The sequence below is a fragment of the Castor canadensis genome, chromosome 6 (genome assembly GCF_047511655.1).
Source record: "Castor canadensis chromosome 6, mCasCan1.hap1v2, whole genome shotgun sequence".
Lineage (NCBI taxonomy): Eukaryota > Metazoa > Chordata > Mammalia > Rodentia > Castoridae > Castor > Castor canadensis.
Genome location: NC_133391.1, coordinates 72,792,156 through 72,813,740, shown reverse-complemented (window position 1 = coordinate 72,813,740; position 21,585 = coordinate 72,792,156). Strand labels below are relative to the sequence as shown.

The 21,585-nt window shown below is 45.2% G+C and overlaps 1 protein-coding gene across 10 annotated transcripts in view; it reads right to left on the bottom strand.

Annotated features, from left to right (window-relative positions):
• The window catches only part of Ppp2r2b (protein phosphatase 2 regulatory subunit Bbeta), a 425,683-nt gene that overhangs the window by 17,508 nt on the left and 386,590 nt on the right, over nucleotides 1-21,585 (bottom strand). The window lies entirely within an intron of this gene.

The following is a 21,585-nucleotide window of genomic DNA, read 5'->3' as shown; positions in this document are numbered from 1 at the left end:
GATCCTCAGAGCTACCCATTTTGTGTTGATTTTGAGGTCTTCTGTCTGGACTATAACATGGACACCCAATAAGTTGTCTTGGGTATCACTTCAAATATACCTCCTCGGCCTAAGTGTCTTTCACTTCCATGTCACCATCACTCTGGCTTTGATGACTTGGGCCAATGAGAGGGAGAGCAAAGAAAACCAGTGAGGGGGATGTGGATATCTGTTTGAGATGAAAAAGGAATGGACTCAGAATCGTGCCCAGGATTTTAAATTGCTCACTTCTGCTGACACTTCTTCTATGGAGAAGCACAGCTGGCATGCTTTTCCGTTTGGAGACATGGTTGACAATTTCCACATAATGGGGACACAACTGGCAATCTTCCTACAGAGTGAGGCAGATGGCAATTTTCCTACAGAGATATGCAGGCAACAGTTTTGCCCCCGGAGAGAAAAGGCTCATGATTGAGATGCAGGCAGTCATTTTTACTATACAGAAGACACATCCAATAATTTTGCCCAATGAGAGAAACAGCCAACAATTTTCCCACAGAGGGTAAGAACCCCCTTGGACTGATAATGTTGGCCTTTCTCCAGCTGAGGACAGTGAAAGAAGGAATTTAAGATTTAATTAGTGGCTACTGTACTACCATGGGCCTAATGACATGGGCTCAAGACTGGGAATTTAGATCATATTAAGACTCAGATAGAAATCTGAGCTGGGAAACAGTGAAGCCCACTTGCTTAGCCTTTGCAAGTTGGTTTTCGTATTTCCCTCATTAATTCCACAAACAAGTGTTCAACAGTGAGCAATGTAGCCACAGGCTACATAGCAGAGCCTGAAGGAGAATGAGAAGTTAATTGAGAAGAAAGTGTGCCTGTCCCTAACTTTCCTGTATATTTTTTTTTGGTGGGACTGGGGTTTGAACTCAGGGCTTTGAGCTTGCAAAGCAGGTGCTCTACCGTTTGAGCCACATCTCCAGTCCATCTCTAACTTTAAAAAATAATTTTGTACCTATTATCCTCCCTTCACAAATATATCTTTCAATAACCAAAGTGGAAAAATATTATGAGTCAAAATGTCATTTTTCAGACACAAAGAAAAAAGACCAAAACTTCACAGGGGCAGAAGTGATGAGACAAGGGAAGACTTAAGTGATCAATAATTGCTGAACAGATGAGAAGTTAGAAAACATTTTAGGCTGCGAGGCCATCTGGTCTCTTTTGTAACAATTCATCTTTACTTTCGTGACAGGAAGGCAGCGCAGACAACGAGTAAATGGATGATCACAGGGGCTCAGTTTATGGACGCTAGATTTCAATTTCTCATAATTTTTATATATCATGAAGTAGCATTCTTTAGATTTTTTCCAACCATTTAAAATATCAACACATTGTTCACTGGAGCTGTACAAAAACTGGTGGTTTGTTGGATTTGGCTATAAGTTGCAGTTCGCTGACCCCTGACAGAAGTGTTGGGGCTGGAGGGGTGTGTCCTATGCTAGACCCGAGAATCAGCATGAGTGAATGCCTGAGGTGGTAAATGTATTTTGTGGGGACAGTGTGACCCTAGGACTGGTAGCATAGAGAGATCATGTATAAAGGCTGGAGGGTGAGATCATTGATTAGTAAACTACAAATTGCTTTCTTAAGGTGAGGTCTCTCAGGCTGGTGCAGGAGACACTAAAGGACTTTTGTGTCACACATATCGGGGCTAGGATCCATGCTCCATTGTTTTAGGCTGCAGTGTCTGTCTGTCTATTCTCCTTACTTCCTTAAGATTCAGCTTCATTGTCTTTTTTTTTTTGGTAGTACTGGGGTTTGAACTCAGGGCTTTGTGCTTGGTAGGCATGCCCTCTACCACTTGAGCCATGCCTCCAGCCTTTTTGCTTTGGTTATTTTGGGGATAGGGTCTCACTATCCTGGACTGTGACCCTCCTGTTTCACACTCCTGCCATCACTGGGATGATAGATGCATACCACCATGCTCAGCTTTTTTTCTGTTGAGATGGGGCTCTCATGAATTTTTTTGTTCAGGGTTGGTCTCAAACCATGATCCTCCCAATCTCAGCCTCCCAAGTAGCTAGGATTACAGGTGTGAGCCACCAGCATCTGTTAGACTTTATTATCTTTACAATGCAGACATCAATACCTGCTTGGCATAGTTACAAGAATGAAATGAGATAAAAGCAAATAAGGCACCTAGCACAGTGCCTGGCACAACTCAGGAAATGAGTACTGGTATCACAAAGTACCAACCACCAGGTTCTGAGCACCCGATGGGCGTAAGGCACATTGATAAGGGCTGGAGTTATAAGAGTGAGCAAAAAAAGACAAGGTCCCTGTGTTCTGCCAGCAAAGAAGGGGCCTATTTATCATGCCTGGGGATCCTCTCAGCTATCATTGGAAGAAAAATTGTTCATTTCCCCTATGGCAGGCAGAATAATGTCATTTCACCTTCTAAGATGTCCACACCCTAATCCCTAAAACTTGTAAATAAGCTATGTTGCATGGCAAGGTGAAAATTAAAACTGACAACAGCTGAGTTTAAGATGAGATTATGTCAGATGATCTGGGTGGGCCCAATGTAACTAAAAGTGGGAGGCAGGAGGGTCAATGTCAGAGTGGACCCTATGTGAGAAAGACACTGCAGGCTTTGGAGATGGAAAAGGAGCATGAGCCAAGGGATTCAGGCAGCCTCCAGAAGCTGGAAAAGGCAAGAAGACATTCTCCTTTAGAGGTAACCAACTAAGGACAAGAATGAAAAACAGGCCATAATAAGGGAAGGGTGCTAATGGGGAAGGAGGGTAAAAGAAGGAAGTAAAAAGGTGAATATGGTTGATGTACTTCCTATACAAGAATGAACAGAGAAATTTTAAATCTGATGAAGTCACCATAAGAAGGGGTAAAAGACAGAAAAGAGAAAAATGGGACTGGTGGAATGGCTCAAGTGGTAGCATGCCTGCCTAGGAATTATGAGGCCCTAAGTTCAAACTCTAGTACCACAAAAAAGGGAGAAAAATGGTGGGAATGAACCAATTTGGGATATAATACATATATACATGGACATGTCATAATGAAACTCCCTGTAGCTATCTTAGACAAATGAAATGTCGTTTTTTTCAAAAGCGGAGGACAGGAAGGTAAAATAGATCCTGTTTGGGGGTTAGTACCAGTAGGAGTGGGGAGGATGTAAGGAAAGGGTGCAGGAGGGTGAATATGGTGGAAAAATCATGTACTCATGTATGAAATGGAAGAATGAGACCTGTTGAAACTATTCTAAGAATGGGGGAGGGGGAATAAAAGAGAATAATTGAGGAGTGAATTAATAACTAAGATATATTATAAACACTTTTGTAAATGTCACAGTGTACTTCTAGTACAACAATAATGTTAATAAAAACAAATAAAAAATAAACAAGATAAAAAAGAACGCAGCCCTGCTGATGCCTTGCATTTGACTCAGTGGGGTCCAGCTTAGACTTCTGACTTGCAGAATTGTAGGTGGGCTTTTAAGTCACTAAATTCATTAAATCTGTGGTAATTTGTTACCAGCAATAGAAAATTAGTATCTTCCTTCTCCACATTGCGAAAAGAGGGAAGGGGATGGAGTTCATGAGCAACTCCCATCCTGCACAGCTGCTCTTATTTCCCTGGGTCCCAGTGTCAGTTCCCTTTCTTTGTGGGTACCTGAGGACCCCACTGCCTTTCAACAGCTATCTCCACAGTTGGTCAAGGAAGGCAGACTCCTTCTGGGGACAGGCTGTGACAGATTCTCTCCTCTCTGCATTTCTGATGCTGTTGTTATGTCACAGGTTGACAGAGTCCAGTTGGACCAGAACACAGTGCTGAAAAGACACCCAACTGTTCTGAGAACATGAAACTCCCTCTATGCACTGGATCAGTTTTCCCAAAGCAATGTCCCTTCCCTGCTCAGATACCTACAGTGATTCCCCACCGCCAAAAGCCAACAGGCCACCCCCTTGGCCTGGCATTCACAGTCCCTCCCATCAGGCCATAGGTCAGCACACCAATATTCCTATATTCTTTCTGAACACTTCTTTCTGAACACTCCACTGAGGCTTGCCTGGCTGACTCATCATCTGATCCAGGTTGGAGAACTTTTGCCCTCAGGGTCAGGTGGGTAGTGAAATAAGTGAAGCATGTATAGGCAGACAACAGGGAGTGGTGAGATTGAGGCAGGCCAGAGCGTTCATGCCCCATAAAGATGGCAGCTTCCACTCGGCTCCAGCTGAATGCTGCCAGACAGGCATGTGGTTCCAGCATAACCAGACTGTCTCACTTACAGTCTAAATTTTTCTGAGGAATTCTGATTTTTCAATGTGAGCAACTAATTAAAAAATATTTGTATGTGCTATCAAACAGAAGTCAAGCTATGCAGGCTATGGTTTGTGATCATGATGCAATGATGATGGCAGATGTTTATGGAGCACTGGGCACATGCCAGGACAAGATCCATGCTCATTTCCTACCTATCCCTGCTGCATCTCTGACTCCTATTCTACATACAGGGCTCCCTTTATCTTCCAGGAAGCCTTCCCGAACCACTTTCAGCCCCCTGTATCTTGTCTTCTTTTCTAGGTAAACTTGGTCACCTTCCTAACTTCCTCTTATTTTTTAAATGTCTGTATCTGTTTGGATTCACAGGTGCTAGGAAATTTTTGTTCAGGGAATAGGCTTCACAGAAAGAAATAACACTAGCACCTGTCACCCACCAGGCACTGGAGTGAGCAAGAATTCCCTCCATTGTATAGCTGAGCAAATAGAGGCTTGGAGAGGCTGGGACCCAAAGGACCATGTGGCCCCGAAGTGTGCCACACATTGTAAGAGCTCATTATCTCTGAGGTTAGAACTTTCTTAAGAAGCCTCAGCTGGAATTTATGATCTAAAGAGAAAGGAAGTGAGAACCTGTGTTTGGCCTGTCAATCTAAAGTCTGAATTTGGGCTAATATCCACTGATGAGTTCATTAATTGTGGGCCCGTGTGTTCTTCTTTTGTGAGGAATAATCATCTATTAGCCAAGTGAGGTTGGGCCTCTTTGAGAACTGTCACTCTGGAATGATATTGATTGAAGGAGGTCTTTGAGCACAATCTCTCCAGCAGGCAGCTCTAAGGGGAGGCGGCTCCAGTCCAGACAAGATGATGAGTTGGCAGTGGGGGTCTCGACAGGAGCCTAATGAAGAAATCTGGTAACTGTGAGGCCTGGCTTTATAAACACTCATATTTGGTCTTTCACTCCATTATATCCCTCTCTCTTCAAGGTGACGTGCCAAGGTATCTGTGGGCTTTATGCTTCCTCTCTGCACCTTCCTGTGCCCACTGGGTTCCAGGAACATGATGGCAGTGTCCCCATGTCCCTGAGCTCCCACCACACATCACAGGTTAGAAACTCAGGTCTCCCTGCTTTCTCTCTTTTCTCCCCCTAAGATAAAGCTCTTCCTCCTCCCTTCTTACCTCCCTCCTCCTTCCCTCTCCACTTCTGTCTCACATAATTTGTTCCCAACAGGAAGCTTTGTGCAGCTGCTCCAAGAGAAGTCTGAGCTCCCTGGGGAGCCTCTGCCCAGGTGGAAGAGATGGAGAGCGAGTGTCCGTTATTAGGGGCGATTGTGGGGAAGCTGGTTGTCATGGCACCGCAGAGGCTAGGGCTGCACTCCCAAGCTGTCCCCGTTTTCTGGGCCATGCATTTAATCGCTGCAGTGCGAGGCAGACACACGGAAAGGCAGAGAGGAGGAGCTTCCTGTCACAGCAATTTCCTGGAAAAGCAGGGTGAGTAGTTCACATGGAGGAGGATGGTCCATCTCTGCTTGGGTCAAGCACTGCATGGAAAGGAACGCAGGTGTGGGCTGGTCACTGCTTCACATTATTCTGTGTTCCCAGTACTGCCTTTCTATAGGAATCCATTGTTCCCAGTCCAGTGACAGTCACACCTGTGTCTTGAAGGTTTCTGGAACGTGCACATGTGAAACATTAGCACTGAGTGCTAGGGCAACACATCAATAGGGTTTGGAAAGATAAACAGCTTCTCATACACCAGGTTCTGTTCCACACTCATTATGCAGATGAAACAATGCGGCTCAGTCACCTGCCCAAGGTCGCAGACTAAGAAGAGGCAGAGCTAGGATGTGACCAGAGCTTTGGCTCTACACGCCACTCCTGTCTCCCAAATGGCCTCATTTCTCTGATTTGTGAGGGTGACCCTTTCACCGGTGCTGAGAACAGACACTGGAACTCATACCTGTCAGGGCAAGGGTCCCAGAAAAATGAGCAAGCCTTAATTTTCTGATATGGGGTTCATCGCTTCTGTGCTCTCACCAACCACAGAGAACCAGAATGAAGCCGTCTCTTTGAGGAGAATAGTCTCCAAAGCTATTGAGCACCTACCTGCTGGGTTCTCCCTCTTGCTCTGACTCACCATTGTCATGGAATTACCTTCCCTTCCAAGGTAACTCCAGGACCTTGTAGCTACTATGCTGTGTAGCAACTATTACAGACAACACAGGCTTCCTCCCTCAGGAACCACTTTTGCTTAGTGACTTGGCCATGGGGAAGGAGAGACAAGCTAGAGAGCCCATGCTCATTTTGCATTTGGCCGAAGAGAGTGGCCGATCACTTCAGTGGTACTGTTGCCTGGGAGCTCCCCTTCAGTGTACTAGGCACACACTTAGCAGGTTCTGTAGAAACATAGAGTCCCTGGGATGTTGGCTTCCTCAAAGTCAAACTCTGCCAGCAAAATGCTGTGCTGTCCTGTTCTTACCCTAGCTTGCCTAGGTACCTGTCTTACCTGGCTGTCTCACCCTCAAGTCTGGTGAGGCAAAGATATAGGTGTCATTTATCAGTACCATTCAACCATTGGCTTCATACGTGGGGTTGAATCTAGCCTCTACCTCTGTCTAGATCTTTGACTTTGTATAAGTTACTTGCTTTTCTGAGTCCCAGTTTTCTCATTGTTAACTTGGAGTTCATGGATTATTATAATAATAATATACTAATACATACTGAGTGCTTATTGTGGGTCAGGTATCATCTTATTGAATCCTCACAGCAATCCAATAATGCCAGCTCCATCACTGTCCTCATTTTATAGAGGTGGACACTTAGGCCTGTCTGGGTTTGTTTGATCCAGAACCAACACTTCTCATCACTATGGTATACGTCCCCTCTCTATCCCCATTAAAGCCAAATCTCCAAACCACAGGGTTTCACAAATACCTATAGCTGACCTTTGTGATTTACCTTCTGAACCTCAACAGAGTATCTGAAGTTGTTCAGTAGGATGTGAAATTCTCGAAAAGGTAAAAGCCTTCCTATCACGTAGGCTCTGTTCAACTGCTTCCTCTCCTCTCTAATCTCACCCCTTCCCATTGTCTCTTCAGTGGAAACTATTATCATTTCCTTCTGAAGTTGTAGGAGAAAAGTTTAAAATTGAGACAATTCTGAGTATTAACTTGTTTGATTTTCCTGGCAATTGGGAAAAGCTGGTGCCCAAGGCCTTCATTCAACATACTTGCTTTAAGAGCCATGGCACTTTATAGTTTGAAACACACACCATATTTTATGTTAGACCTCACACATCCATTCATAGATTCAATATGTAGAATTCAGTGTCCATGCTATGCCAGGCACTGTCTCAGGAACTCTATATTACTTAATAACTTCTCTGCAGCAAGCAATGATGCATTCGATTAAATACCAATTTGTAATTTTGTGGCCCTACGATGACAACGCAGAAGATTTTGAAGGAAGAGAGACTCAAAAATGCAGTGCTTCAGATAAAGACAACTGGCCCCACTGTTCATTTCAACTGCTTCACACTATATTCAGCAAAAACTGTGTAGTCAGCATTTTCTCTTTTTGACATAGGGAATCTAAATTTCACATTCATTCTAAAATGAACTTTACACTGGAAGTGTTTCAACATTTCATCTCCTCTGTGCCACCATGATGAGTACACAAAGGCAGTAATCGCCTAAGTCTTTCTATCTCATTATGCTTAGCACAATACTTTGTTAACATTTATTGACCGGCTCTTTGCTTTGTTTGATTCCAGTCTTTTTCCTAAGCTTGATGGTCCCATTATTCTCATATGTATCTTTTCAATGACAACTTCATTGCCTTATAGGGATTTTCAAATGACATCAAAATTTCAGAAAGTACTGGCTTGCCCCCAGAATTATAGATGCCCATACATGTGATAAATCCTACTTAAATCAGAGCTTGGTGGGGATGAGCACCCCTGCCCTCTGCTGCTCTGGCCTGTACTTGATGGCAGGGGGAGGCAGTGTGTGTGAGAAATTCAGCAGATAAAGGAACTCGAATGATGGACTGAAAGCTGTTTGAGTGGACAGTAGATGTCACAATGCAGTTATTGATGTCACCTACCGAGTTGTCAAAATAGAATTAGGTGAGCCACACATGGCGCTTGTGTTAGCTGATGTACTTAAACATGGGTCAATCACACGTGTAAGAGATTCAGGGGAATCTCCATCTCTCAATGCACACAGTACTAAGGGTGGTTGCATTCGTTATATGAAGAAATAAACCCTTTCATTGTTAGTGCTTTAGAGAATCTTTTCTGGGTCTTGATTTATTTAGCTGCTAGAAAAGAAGAAATGCAGCTCGTGTAGTGGTGTTACACATCTATAATCCCAGAACTTGGGAGACTGAGGTAGGACAATTGTGAATTCAAGGCCAGCCTGGGTTACACAGTGAGACCCTGTCTTAAGGAAAAAGAAAGTACTAAGAACTCATGGGGTTTTTATGAGGATCAATGAAGATCCTCTTGCAATGACCATGAAGGGGCTGCCAGTGGTAAAGGGCTAAACAGCAAAGGGATCACTGTAATGGCTTTCTGTGTTTTACCTGCATCTGTAGAGCCCACAGAATCTGTGAATTCCCTCTTCTCACTGTCTCTTCCTTCCCTAGCCTTTTCCAACTCAGTCAATGGCCCCTCAGTCTAGGCGTGTGCTTGGGCCAAAGAACTGTGACTCATTTGCTCTTTACTCACTGTGAATATTCAGTTTTTAAACAAGTCCTTTACACTCAAGGCACAGCCCCAAATCATCAGTTTGACCACTTCCTTCCACTATCTTAGTCATCTCTTACCTGGAGCTTTTCAAGAGCTTTCTCTCTTTTCTCCCAGTATCCACTCTTTCCCCCTGAACCCTTTTATTTTTCCATGCTTGGGATCAAATTTAGGGTCTTGCACAAATTTAAGCACATGCTCTACCACTGACTACACCCCCTGCCCTTTGATGCTTCTTTTTAAGTCATAGAATGATATATTTAGAAATAAAATTACCTACTCCTTTACACCAAACCTTCATAGAGGTCCCTTGTTTGATTTGCTACTGCCTACAAGGCTACCACACTGCACAACTCCCAAGTCCTCGGCACAGAATACAATGAAAATGTCAGCGTTGGGCAAGGAATTCCCTGAATGTAGCTCCTCATGTGATCTGGGGCCACTCCTTGTCACAATACAATAGCTGGCCCCTGGTCGTCCTTCTGTCTGATCTGTCAAGCATATCCTCACATTCTTATTGAGAGTGACTGCCTTCTCCCCCAGGAACACTCCTCACCAGATCTCACTTTGTTTACGTGTTGTTTGAGTTCTTCACCTTGAATAAAGGGCTGAGTGGACAGGGGCGCCATCATCCTGGTGCCTGGAATAGCGCCTGGCGGAAGCACACGCTCTCAGTAGCAGATCGCCCCTACTGTATAGACTTCTCTTCCCTTTGCTTTGCCTATAGGTAGCAAAGGCCACCTTTCATTCTCCCTACTTGTAAAAATGTTGCAAATTTTAAAATTGTACTCTATGTTTTACTGCAGATTTCCACTTGCACTAACTAGAAATGTGTTTTAAATTTAACATTGATAGACGTTAAGCATCACAAGGTGAGTATTTCATCAGAACACACTTTTTTTTTTTTTGGTGCTGGGGATGGAACCCAGAGCTGTACACATCACACATGCTAAGCACATGCTCTATTACTAATACCCCCAACCCTTGGCACTTCGTTCTTGAGGCTAGAAATGAAAGAACTAAGTCAACTACTTCTTACTACTAGTCTTTTCATCTATGAAAAGAGAAGTGCCAGATGCAAATTTACCAAATAGGATGATAGCTATAGTTGTTCACCTCCAAGAGAATTTATTTAGCGTCTTTGCTATGCTAAGTGCTGAAGGGGATTTGTAAAAAGAGTCTAGCCATAATGGAGGTCTGACTTAGAAGGACCAAAATGGAATCAGATAATTCAACATATGGTGGTAGGTGTCCTGAGGGGGGCGTTTAATCCTACTTGGGGGGGGTGTCAGAAGGTCTTCCTGGTGTAATGAGCCTTAACTGAAACTTGGAGTGTGTGGTAGGTGGAATAATGACCCCCAAAGATATCTACATCGTTTGCTGGAGCCTGTGAATACCTTCCATGGCAAAGACGAATTATGATTGTGGCTAGGATTATGCTTGCTAATTAGCTGACCTTACGTGGGATTATCGCACGTGATCTGAGTGGCCTGATGTAAACACAAGGTCCTCACAAGTGAAGGAGAGAGGTAGAAGAGGAGAACAGAAGAATGTGATGTGAGGACTCAGCTCACTGTTGGCGGCTTTGAAGATGGAGGGAGGTCTCTGATTTAGGCAATGGGGCAGCCCCTAGAGCTGGAAAACTCTAGAGCCTCCAGAAGGGAAGACAGCCCAACATTAGCCAGTCAGACCCATGCCAGACTCTCGGCCTGCAGTACTGCAAAATGACGGATGCATTTGTGGCAACTGGTTACAGCAGCCATGGGAAACAAACACAAAGAGGAGTTCGTGAACTTCATTTTATCTCTGGCAAGCAAGAATGGCTTCCTGGAGAGCCAACTTGCTAGGCCAGAGCCCCCGCTAGGAAGAAGTCATCCTAGGAAATCCCTGTCTCTGGTTCTCTTGAACCTTGAATTCAGGATACTCACCGGTGCCTGTGACCGCCTTGTCAGTGATAACTTGTCACGGACCATGAGGACAGGTACGTTGGCCCCGCTATGTCCCAAGGCCAGAGCCGCCTATCACCCCATGGCCATCTTTCCCATTTTGCATGCCTGGGAGCTGCAGCCATGTATGTGCCAATTTCAACCTCTGCCGCCTTCTCTTCCAAGACAACAAGTAGAGGAGATGGAAGGACCAGGGAAGGTGTCAACTGCTAATGAATGACACTCGCCTCCAAAATTAATAAGCCTTCCAGTTCTTAGGAAAATCCACTCAACTAGAGTCTCTAGGATGACTAATTGACAGAATTGGTTAAATTAATCAAAAATGGAAATGAAGATGGAAGAAGTGGGGGTGGGGGTTGGGGAGGGATTCTATTTTTACTGTGGCTTAGGCCTTTCCTTCTCTGCTGTCAACTGCTGATAAGTGTGAATGGGGGAGAGTACCTTCAGAAACAGTGTGTGTGTGTGTGTGTGTGTGTGTGTGTGTGTGTGTGTGTGGTGTAAATTCTTCCTCATATAGCAATGCTTTCTTTGGCTTTTCTCCAGGGTAGGGGCGTGTGTGTGTCTGTGTGTGTTTGTAATCCTGTCATCAGGCAAAAGTATTTTAATAAAGGGCCTTGTCTTTTTAACCTGACTAAGCTCCTCTGAAATAAACACTGTTAATTATGCCCCAGATCGACACTGAACCCCTTTTGGAAGCTGTGCCAGACCTGGGAGGCTTTGTGATGTAGTGCAGCTGCAGGCTCAGCTGATGTCATTGGACCCATTCCATCAGAGCTGGGGAAGGGGTTGCAGGTTTATTAAGGAATCTAGTGGCTTACAGAACCAGGGTTTGGCAATCAACTTTGTAGACAAAGGTAAAGGAGGAGAATAGATTTCTGTTCTGTGCAAAAGCTGAGTTAATACTGTGTTTGGAAATGGTCAGGCTGGGGGACCCAGCTGATGGGGATGGTATAAAATGGAGGCCACGAAGTGATCCTTCTGGATGTCAGAAATTGAGCACGCTCTTTCTCCTGCCAAATACCCAGGGAGGAAATGAATTCTCCCGGACGCAGACAGAGGTGGGTTTGAATCTCAGCTCCTCACTGTGATCTGGGGCAAGTTTCTTGCCCTTTCTGTGCTTAATCTCTAAATTGGAGGTTCTCAGGCCACACTTCACGGGTTGTTGAGAGAATTCAATGAGATATGAAAGCATTAAAAAATAATGATCCACCCCTGTGCTATACCCACCTTTGGAGGAAATTTCAACGTTTGCCCTGTTCTCTTCAGACCTCAGGCTGTTTTCTTAATGATTACACTATTTATTAAAAACAGCTCAGATTTTAAGGCCTAAAGTGCTAATTAATACCTTTCTCCTCAACATGAAAAGTTGAATTTTTTCATAACAGGTTCATGACAGATTTAGGGGCACGCTAGGGTTGATGCTGGCTGCCCTGGTACATTGGAAGGAAGGAATTTCTGGGATGAAGAGGCTAGAGCCCTGCCAGTGTAGAAGAGCATGGTTATTAGAAGACAATCATATGCAGCAGAACTGCTGAAAGAGCCACCCGGGGGACTGGTGCTACAGGGCTGCCCACAGCTGCTGCTGAGAGGAGCCCTGGCCTCTCACCCTGACCTTTAAGTCCCTCCTTGGCCAGCTTCCTCTCCTGCAAGTTCCCAGTGCAATCTGATCGTCTTCCACAGTAGGGAATGTGGAGGACCAGGCAGAAGGGAGGCAAGCCCACCAAGAATACAGTGGAGTTAAGATGCAACTGAAGAACCTGCTTGTGCTGCAGGGTGGGTGTCACCAACATGATTGATTTCACTGGAACCTATGATGTGCCAGACAATGTGTGAATTGCTTTTACTTATACTAATTAATTATGGCCTAAAACTTCCACAAGTTCAAATCCCAGGATCACTTCCCCACTCTCTTCTTTTCTGACCTCTCAGAAGCATTCCATATCATTGACCCTAGTATTTCTCTACATCGCTCTCCACTCTTGGCTTATACACTTTGGTTTTCTTTCACAGCTCTGGCATCTCATCCTCTGTCTCTTGTAAAATGCCAACTCCTTCTCCCTGTGGCCCATTAGCAGGTGTTGGTGTGCTCTGAGTCTCCATCCTGGGCCTCTGCTCTTCTGCATCCACACCCTCTCCCCTAAGTGGCATCACCTCGTGCCATGGTTTTAAATAACATGACAAGTTCATGACTCATAAATTAAACCTTCAGCCCACACCTCTCCCCTAACTTTCAGACTCCTGTATCCAACTGTGCACAACATTTCTCCCATTAGATGAATCACAGACATCTCAATGTGATCCCATCTGAAGGAGCACACTTGTTCTTTCCATACCAAACCTGTTCCCTCCCTTGTCTCTTCATTTCAATGTGTCACTACTGTACCCTCCACCACACAAGCCCTGAATCTATGATTCCTCCCTTTTCCATGGCTCCATTTCCAGTCTCTCCTTGTCGCCTTACCTCTTGAGTAGAACAGAATCCCTCTACTACCCACAACTTCACTGTACCCTCTCTGGTCACAGTCACTGTCGTTTTTCCTGAAGATTATGGCAGGAACCCCCTATTAGGTCTCCCTGCTTCCAGGCTTGCTGTGTCCCTCCAACCCCCCATGAACCGAGGGCCTTGCACATTGTACCTTTTAAATCATGTCCTTCAGCTCTTTTGCTTTTAGTTTCTTAGATAGAGTCTTGTGCTAACTTTGCCTGGGACAGGCTCTGACTGCGATCCTTCTTCCACCTTTGGAGTAGCTGGAATTACAGGCATATGAAACCACATCTGGACTTTGTGATGGTACTGGGGTTTGGATTCAGGCATTACCCTCGCTTGGTGGATGCCCTACCACTTTGGTCCCTAACTGTCTGGCTTGTTTTTTTTAGATAGGGCCTTGCTAACTTTTCCCTGGGCTGGCTTTAAACCCTGGTCCTCCTGTCTCTGCCTTTTGAGTAACTGGGATCACAGAGATGCCATTCCCCCAACCCTTATTTTTGAGAACTCTTAAGACCACAAACACAGTACGGTGTTTTGGGAGATGTTCTGGGAGACATGTTGGGCGATTTCATTGTGCACACATCACAGAGTGTACTTTATAAACTGAGACAGCTATGATGTCACTAGCTATATGCTCTTATGACATCACCATCGTCGACCAGAATGTCCTTACGTGGTGTCTGCTCAGGACTGTCTCATGGCTTTCAATATCACCTAGGATGGAATCTAAGCACTGTGGCCTGGACTACATGTGTTACAGGATGCACCTGGCCTTCTTTAACCTCACTTTCTACATTATACTGCTCACAGCCTCCTTGTCTCCATCTACTGGTCTTTGCTCTAGTTTTTGAATGCACAAGGTTATTCTTGGGTTAGGACTTTCAGACTCAGATGTTTGCTCTCTTCTTGGATCCTTCTGAAAATTCATAGACTTTCCCTATGTGAATAGCTCTAACCGTGTTTGCCTTGTGTGTGTGTGTGTGTGTGTGTGATTTATGGTGTCCTGGTGAAGAGCTATAGGCCTGGACCTGGACCAAACCCTGGCCTTGTCACTTGCTCTCTAGTGGCCATGTCCTCTCTGAGCTACTTGCCTCACTTGTAAAATGTGAACAATGACAGTACGCACCTCACAGGCTGGCACCAGGATGAAAGGAGCTCAGGCGTGTACTTGGTTTGCTTCCTGGATGTAGTAAAGTGTTGAAAGTTCCCTGTGATTATGGCTGCTGATGTTACTACTTCCACAGCTACTGCTGTAGCCCTCCTGGTCACTCTTACAAGATACACTTGGTGGGGAAGCGAGAGCGCGTCAATATTCCTCCCATATCTTGCACCGTGTTTATGTGTCAGGCACTGGGCCAAAGACTTATGAACATTACTGCACTTATTCCTCACAAGCACCCTAAAAGGCAAATACTGCCATGGCCATTTTTGTAAGTGAGTGAATTGAGGCACAGAGAAGTCATGGACACAGGTGATGGTGAGCACCACCTAATTTTCCTCCCCTGCTTTGGCCTCATCTCTGAGTTTGCGCACTACTGTCACTTCAGTTTGATGGAAGGAAAGAAACAAAGCAAACATGTCCTGGGCCAGTTGTTTGGGGACCACGTGCTGGGCTCCATACATGACATACAACAGGTGCTGTGGGGTGTGTAAGAGAGCTGGTCTTTCCTGTTGACTTTACTCTGCAGCTAAGGACCCCAGTGGAGCTCTGCTGTTATCCACCAACTTTTCCCACATTATAGACATACAACTAGTCCTGGAGGGAGTCTGAAAAGCTGAGAAGTCACCTGTATTTCACTGCCTCTGACATCATCTCCTTCATATAGCTCCTGCAGGTCTTGGTGCATATATCCTCACCTTCACATTGCTGTGTATGTAACTTTGCACCCTGCTTAACTCTGATCCTAAGCAACTCCCCACTCATTCCCATCTTTATTGTGCCCTCAGGTCCCTGGCAAGTAAAGTCTTTGTGGCCCTTCAAGGTACCCCCTTTTCTATTCCAAGTTTAATTGCTTTTCTTTAATCTGATAAAAAAAACCCTCTCCCTCAAGGGTGACTTTTGAGAAAGAAAACAGGCTCCTCATAGTCTCTGAAATCATGAAATCAAGTCTCTTTGCTTGGAGAAAACCTGTTTCAGCACCATGGAAAGCACCCTGACTTCAGTGTCCTCAAACACACACAGGGGAATTGAGACTTATCCTTTGCATCCTTTGGGTCTCTGTCTATTCCCCCACTGCCATTAACAAGAGCCATGCTTACTGTGTGCTTGCCATGTGTGAGGGCAGAGCAGGGCCTTGTGTCCACGATCTCTTTCCAGCCTTCCTACCTGAAGGAATGACTCTGTTCTGCTGAAAGGGAGCCAGGCAACAATACCTGAACAGGGCCTGTGCTCCTGATTAATTTCATGTCTCTCCTCTTTTGGAGAGACCTGCACCTCTTCCAACTCATATGTTGAGTCCCACTTTTAGCACCGTACCTCAGATATATTTGGAGATAAGGCCTCCACAGAGGTAATTAAATTACAATGAGGTTACGAGTGTGCACCCTAATCCCCTATGAGTGGTGTCCTTATAAGAAAGGGAAGGATGAACACAGACGCACAGAGGGAAGATGGTGTAAAGAGACAGAGAGAAGATGGTCCTCTACAAGCCAAGGAGAGAGGTGTGAGGCAGACTGTTCTCTCACGGTTCAACCCTGTCAACCCACCCCTTATTAAGAACTGAGAGATGATAAAGCTTTCTTGTTTAAGCCACTCAGTCTGGGGTACTTTGTCATAGCATCCTTCTTCTTTCTGCCTTGTACGACGCGCCATTCTTTCACCACTGATACCCAGCCCAACTTAATGTTCGGTATTATGCTAAGGAAGTGGGGGCTGTGAAGGAAGAGCATTCCAGGCAGAAGAAGAGCTTGTGCAAATGCCCCGAGGCAGGAAAGGATTAAAAGTATTACAGGTGCAGAAGGCAATCCATGCGGTTGTTGGAAAGGAGTTCAGATTTAAGCCCTATTTCATTTTTTTGGGTTGGCATTCATCACACTAGTTTCTTACCCAACCCCCATCTCATCCCTGGAAAGGGAAAAGCAGGATCCAGACTAGCCAAATGCTGCTGCCACTGGCACCCTATTGTTTTAGGCATCTCAAACTGCAAATAGAACCCTTGTTGCTACCGCCAGAAGCAGTAAAGAAAAAAAAAAGAAAAGAGAGAGATGAGGGAGAGAATGAATCATCCCTTCAGCCCCTGCTGAGTATGCAGAGTGAGGGACACATGGAAATTAATACATGCAGCTCCGATAACACGGTTTTCCTCGGCGTTTTGATTAAACACCGACGGTTATTAAATACTCTCCTTCTCAGAGCTCATCTCCCAAGCCAATGTTGCCTTTTCATTTTGAACTCTGATGAACTGTCTCAGTGGTGTTTGCACACCTCAGCTGGGCCACCATTTGCAGAAGGCTGGCATGTGAGGAGGATAGAGAAAATCAATATAAAATGTCAGGCGAGAGGTCAGGCTGAACTTGTTCTCCCGCCTGGTAGGAGCCTGAGCTGCAGCAGGCTCTGAACAAAGGGAGGTGTGCACTCAGGAAGGTCAGCACTTTGGACGAGTCAGGAAAATGAATTCTGTTTGCTTCTTAATTAGATTAGTAGGCTGGTGGCTTGTAATTCAGAGCTGGTGCTGCACTGAGGGTGGGAGGCAGGGTTTGGCAGAGGCCCGCAGGCCACTAGCTTGTTCCAGGTCTCCCTAGGGACTGTCCCCAGGGCTTTGCTCCTCCAGGGTTGTGTGGCACCCAGGCTGGAGGGAGGAGTAGGCCCTTGGTGTCTGTCTAGACAGGCTTCCCACTTCTGTATGCCTAGATGACTGATCCCTGTTCTTCCCACTTCTTGGTCTTTACATTTCACATCAGTAGTCACTGCCTTGTAAGGTCCTTGTCACACCCACTCATAGCACCACACACCTCTCTTCATACCACCTATTAAAGTGCAATGCTCTATTTATTTGTGATTCTGTAATATGTCTTTTTTCCTCAGCATGGTTATTTTTATGTGAAAACTTGATTGGGTCATGGTGTGCCCAGATATTTGGGTAGATACTGTGAGTATTTCTGTAACAGTGTTTTTGGATAAGTTTAACATTTAAATTACCACAATGAGTATAACAGATTGCTCTCCCAAATGTGGATGGGTCTCACCCAATCAGGTGAAGCCTGAATAAACAGGCTGGCTCTCCAAATGAGAGGGAATTCTTCTGCTTGATTGCCTTGACGCTGGGATACTTTTTACCCCTCTTTGAACTTGAACTGAAACATTGGCTTTCCTGAGTCTTCAGCTTGCTGACTGCAGATCTTAGGACTTGTCAGCCTTTATAATCATGGGAGTCAATTCCTTATAATGCATCTTTTTAAACCACACACACACACACACACACACACGCACACGCACACGCACACGCACACGCACACACACACACACACACACCCCTATTTCCTGGAGTCTGAAACAGTACCTGGCCTCCTATAGTACATGATCAACAAATACTAAATAAATGAATAATGGGGCCCCCTATATCTGGCAAGAGGCATTTCAAGCATCTTATAGCTATAGGCCTGGGTCAGAGGGATTTAGGAGGAATAACTGTGATAACTTCTGCTGCCATCTATTGACCCCTCTCTGACCAGCAGGGTGCTAGGGTCTTAAACATGTGATGGCATCAGTGTCTTGTGAACACCAGCCTTGTGATGCTACCTTTAATCCTTCCACTTTCACCGGAGGAACTTGGGGCTCAGAAGGATGAATGACTTGCCTGACATTACATAGGCACCAAGTGTCAGAGCTGACCTCTGGTCTCAAAGCATCTGCTTTAAATTTTTCTCGTTCTAAACCCTTCTAAGGTTTTGTCCTGCCTCCATCTTGAGGTCAGGGGTTATGGAACCTCCTGGCCAGTTTGTTCCTCAACACACAGGACTTGTGTGGGTCTGTCTGACACCAAAGTCCAGGCTGGTGTCCTTGTTCTCTCTCATGTCCCCCTTGGTTGGTGGCCTCCAGCCCGGTCCTGCCTTCACTCACCAGTGAGAACCTGCCTCCATAGGTAGCTCATGTTGCTTCACATCGGCACATCCCAAACTGGTCCCCACCACTTCACTCTCCTGGTATGGCTCCCTGTACCCCACAACCCCATGCCATTCTCTTGTCAACCCACGAGCATACATTTATTTATTGACTAAGTGTTTACCAACTTCCTGTTTATGAGCCAGGTCTTGGCAATAGATGTCAGTGAAACAGACTCTGTTCTTGCCCTCAGACAGTCACTGGCTAGGGGAATGACACGGAGCAACTAATTCCACATCCATGTGTGATGGAAGTCAACCTCTAGCACCGTTCTCAGCACACAGAGGTATTTTAGAAGATAACATCCTTCCTCTTTCCCCTTCCTTTCAATCTCCGCAGCCACCGGGCTATTCTAACTTATGAATTTCCCTTGCACTGAGACTAAAGAAAACCTTCCAAGGCTGCACTGTGTTAATCTTCTGCAATACCCAAATTCTATTAACTCAGCTCCCCCTGCTAAATGACTCATTGTGCTTCTCAATCTGGGGCACATGCATGTATCCTTGGGGGAGGGTCAACGAGGGGGAGGGTATGAGTGTACCGTGGAGCACAGGATGCCATAGGGTCAATGCTGTATCTTTCGGGAACACTGATTTTGCTTGAAATTTGGTGGTGGGGTAGACTATTACATTAAACATTTTATGGGGGTAATATTCAGAGTTCATATGAAATTTTGGTTAGAAAAATAGGATTTTAAAGAAAATCTGTGTGGTCAACACAGATGGCTGATGTATGTGGACATGAGCTGTCTGCTTTTGCTGATTGGCAGATCCTACACAGCACACCAAAGAGGCTGAATTGCCTCTGTGTGCCTTTCTTTCCTGGAAGCTCTTCCTGGACACAGGAGAGCTGGACTTGGTGGAAAAGCTTAAGAAGAATGGCTACTAATGGAGCCAGGCTCTGGGTGTGAAGCAGCACTCAATGGATAAATGAATAAATGCCTGCATATGTGTGACAGCATAAACTTCTGTCTCATCTTTATGGGTGAACCTACTTGACCTCAATTCAGTATTTCCTTTCCCTTCAAGCCTGGTCCTTTTCCTGTCTCAAGGTTCCAGGTACTTAGTAACTTAAGAATTATGCTGCTCTGTACTCACTGCTCCCAAACCCTTCTTACTTGTTTCCCATCTAACCAAATCCCACTGGTACTTCCACACTGCACTGTTCAGCCCCAGCCATCCCTGTGAGGTCTATCTCAATTGTCTCACCCTCCTCCTCCACTGTCTGTCTACACATGCTGCCTTGTTGATTCTCCCTGAAATGTTCCCAGGCCACATCTTACCCCCTCTGCTAAATTTTACATTCTCTGAGTGTAGGAGATGTCTTGCTTTCTGTTGTGCAACTCAGAGATCTCTACACATCACAGGTGTAAGAATACCATGTTGAAGTCCTGAGCAAATGAACTGGAAATGAATTGGAGTCTTCTCAGTGGTTCTCACGTGGAAGCCACTTTTCCCCCAGGGAGATATTTCACAATGTCTGGAGACATTTTTCTTTTTTTCTGTCACAAGTGGGCTTGTGTCACTTGCAGCTATTAGGTAAGGCCAGGGATACTGCTAGACAACCCACAATGCACAGTGCAGGCTCCTCCCCTAAACAAAGAATTCAGCAGTGGGCCAAAATTCAATTGTATAGCATCTTCTAACTTCATTTCTTCTCTTTATTCTCCCAGCTAGAACTCAACCTCCATCTTTTCCTTGTGTCCAAACAATTTCTCTAAGAAAACCAATTTGATCACATTACTCCCCCGGTTACTTTGGTGACTATTTACTAGTTTTGAACCCAAAAATTCTATTTTGGGAGAGTTCACATTATGACCTTGGGATTATGTCCAGGCATTCCCTACAAACCACCATATCAATCCCCTGCACTTCCAGACGTATTGTTATTCTCATGCCTCAGCACCTTTGCACATCTGATCCTTCTGCACTGAATGCTTTCTGCTTGTCAGCTTATTTAAGTATCCTGTGCAAAGATCAACAGATAGCACATCAGTATTTTTTAGCACCAGGCTGGACCAGGCACTGTGTAAGGTGCTGGGGAGTCTTCAGGGAACAAGACTGAATGGTCTATGTTCTCAAGTGGCTGTCAGCAATCTCTAGAATTTTCTGCAATGATGGAATGTTCTAAATTTGCCCTAATATGGTAGCCACTAGACACAACTGGCTTTTGAGCACATGAAATGTGACTGGTCAAATACATGATAGGTTTTGAAGACTGAGTATCAAAAAAAGAAAATGCAAAATATCTCATTAACATTTTTTAACATTTATCTCATCTAAGGCCCAGGACAAATGTGTGAGTTGGCTATTATGATTATCATGTCCATTTTATATATGAGAAAACAGACTCAGAAAGGTTAAGGGAAGGAGGAGAAAGACAGCTAACAAGGGAGCATGGTTTTGCCCTGCGTCTGTGTGTCTCTGGAATCCATCTTCTGTACAGACAACTATACCACACACACTGGCTCCTCTGTGCAAAATCTCTGCCAGAAAATGAGCAAACAAAAGTCTCCCAAAGGAGCACAAGATACCCACCCCTTTCCTCCTCTTACACCTACACAGAGAATACTCAGATCACTTAAAAGGAATGGAAATGGAAAACTGGGACAATTCAGGGAAAGGTCTTCAGTTCTGACTTTCCACAGTAAACTGGAACAGCCAAAAAGTTCCTAGGGACCTGGGCCTGGCTACACTTTAGTTCCAGGATTCTGAGTTCAATAACACCACCACAAACAACAACAAAACCCTGGCAGCTAACAGGTGAGGCTAGGATGCACAGCTTTTGTCTCACCTGAGCATCCTGGTAACTGCATACCACTTTGCCCAATGCTACACAAGAATTGCTGCCAGGCATCCCTGCCCTGGGGAGCAGTCTGTTTTCTAGTGGTGCTCCCTGCTGGTCCCAGACACATCCTGCCAGCCTTACTGCTTACTGTCGGTGCCAGCAGCTCCATCTGTGTCAGGACCCTGATCACTCCAGGATGACCTGAGGGACCTGGGCCTGGCTACGCTTTAGTCTA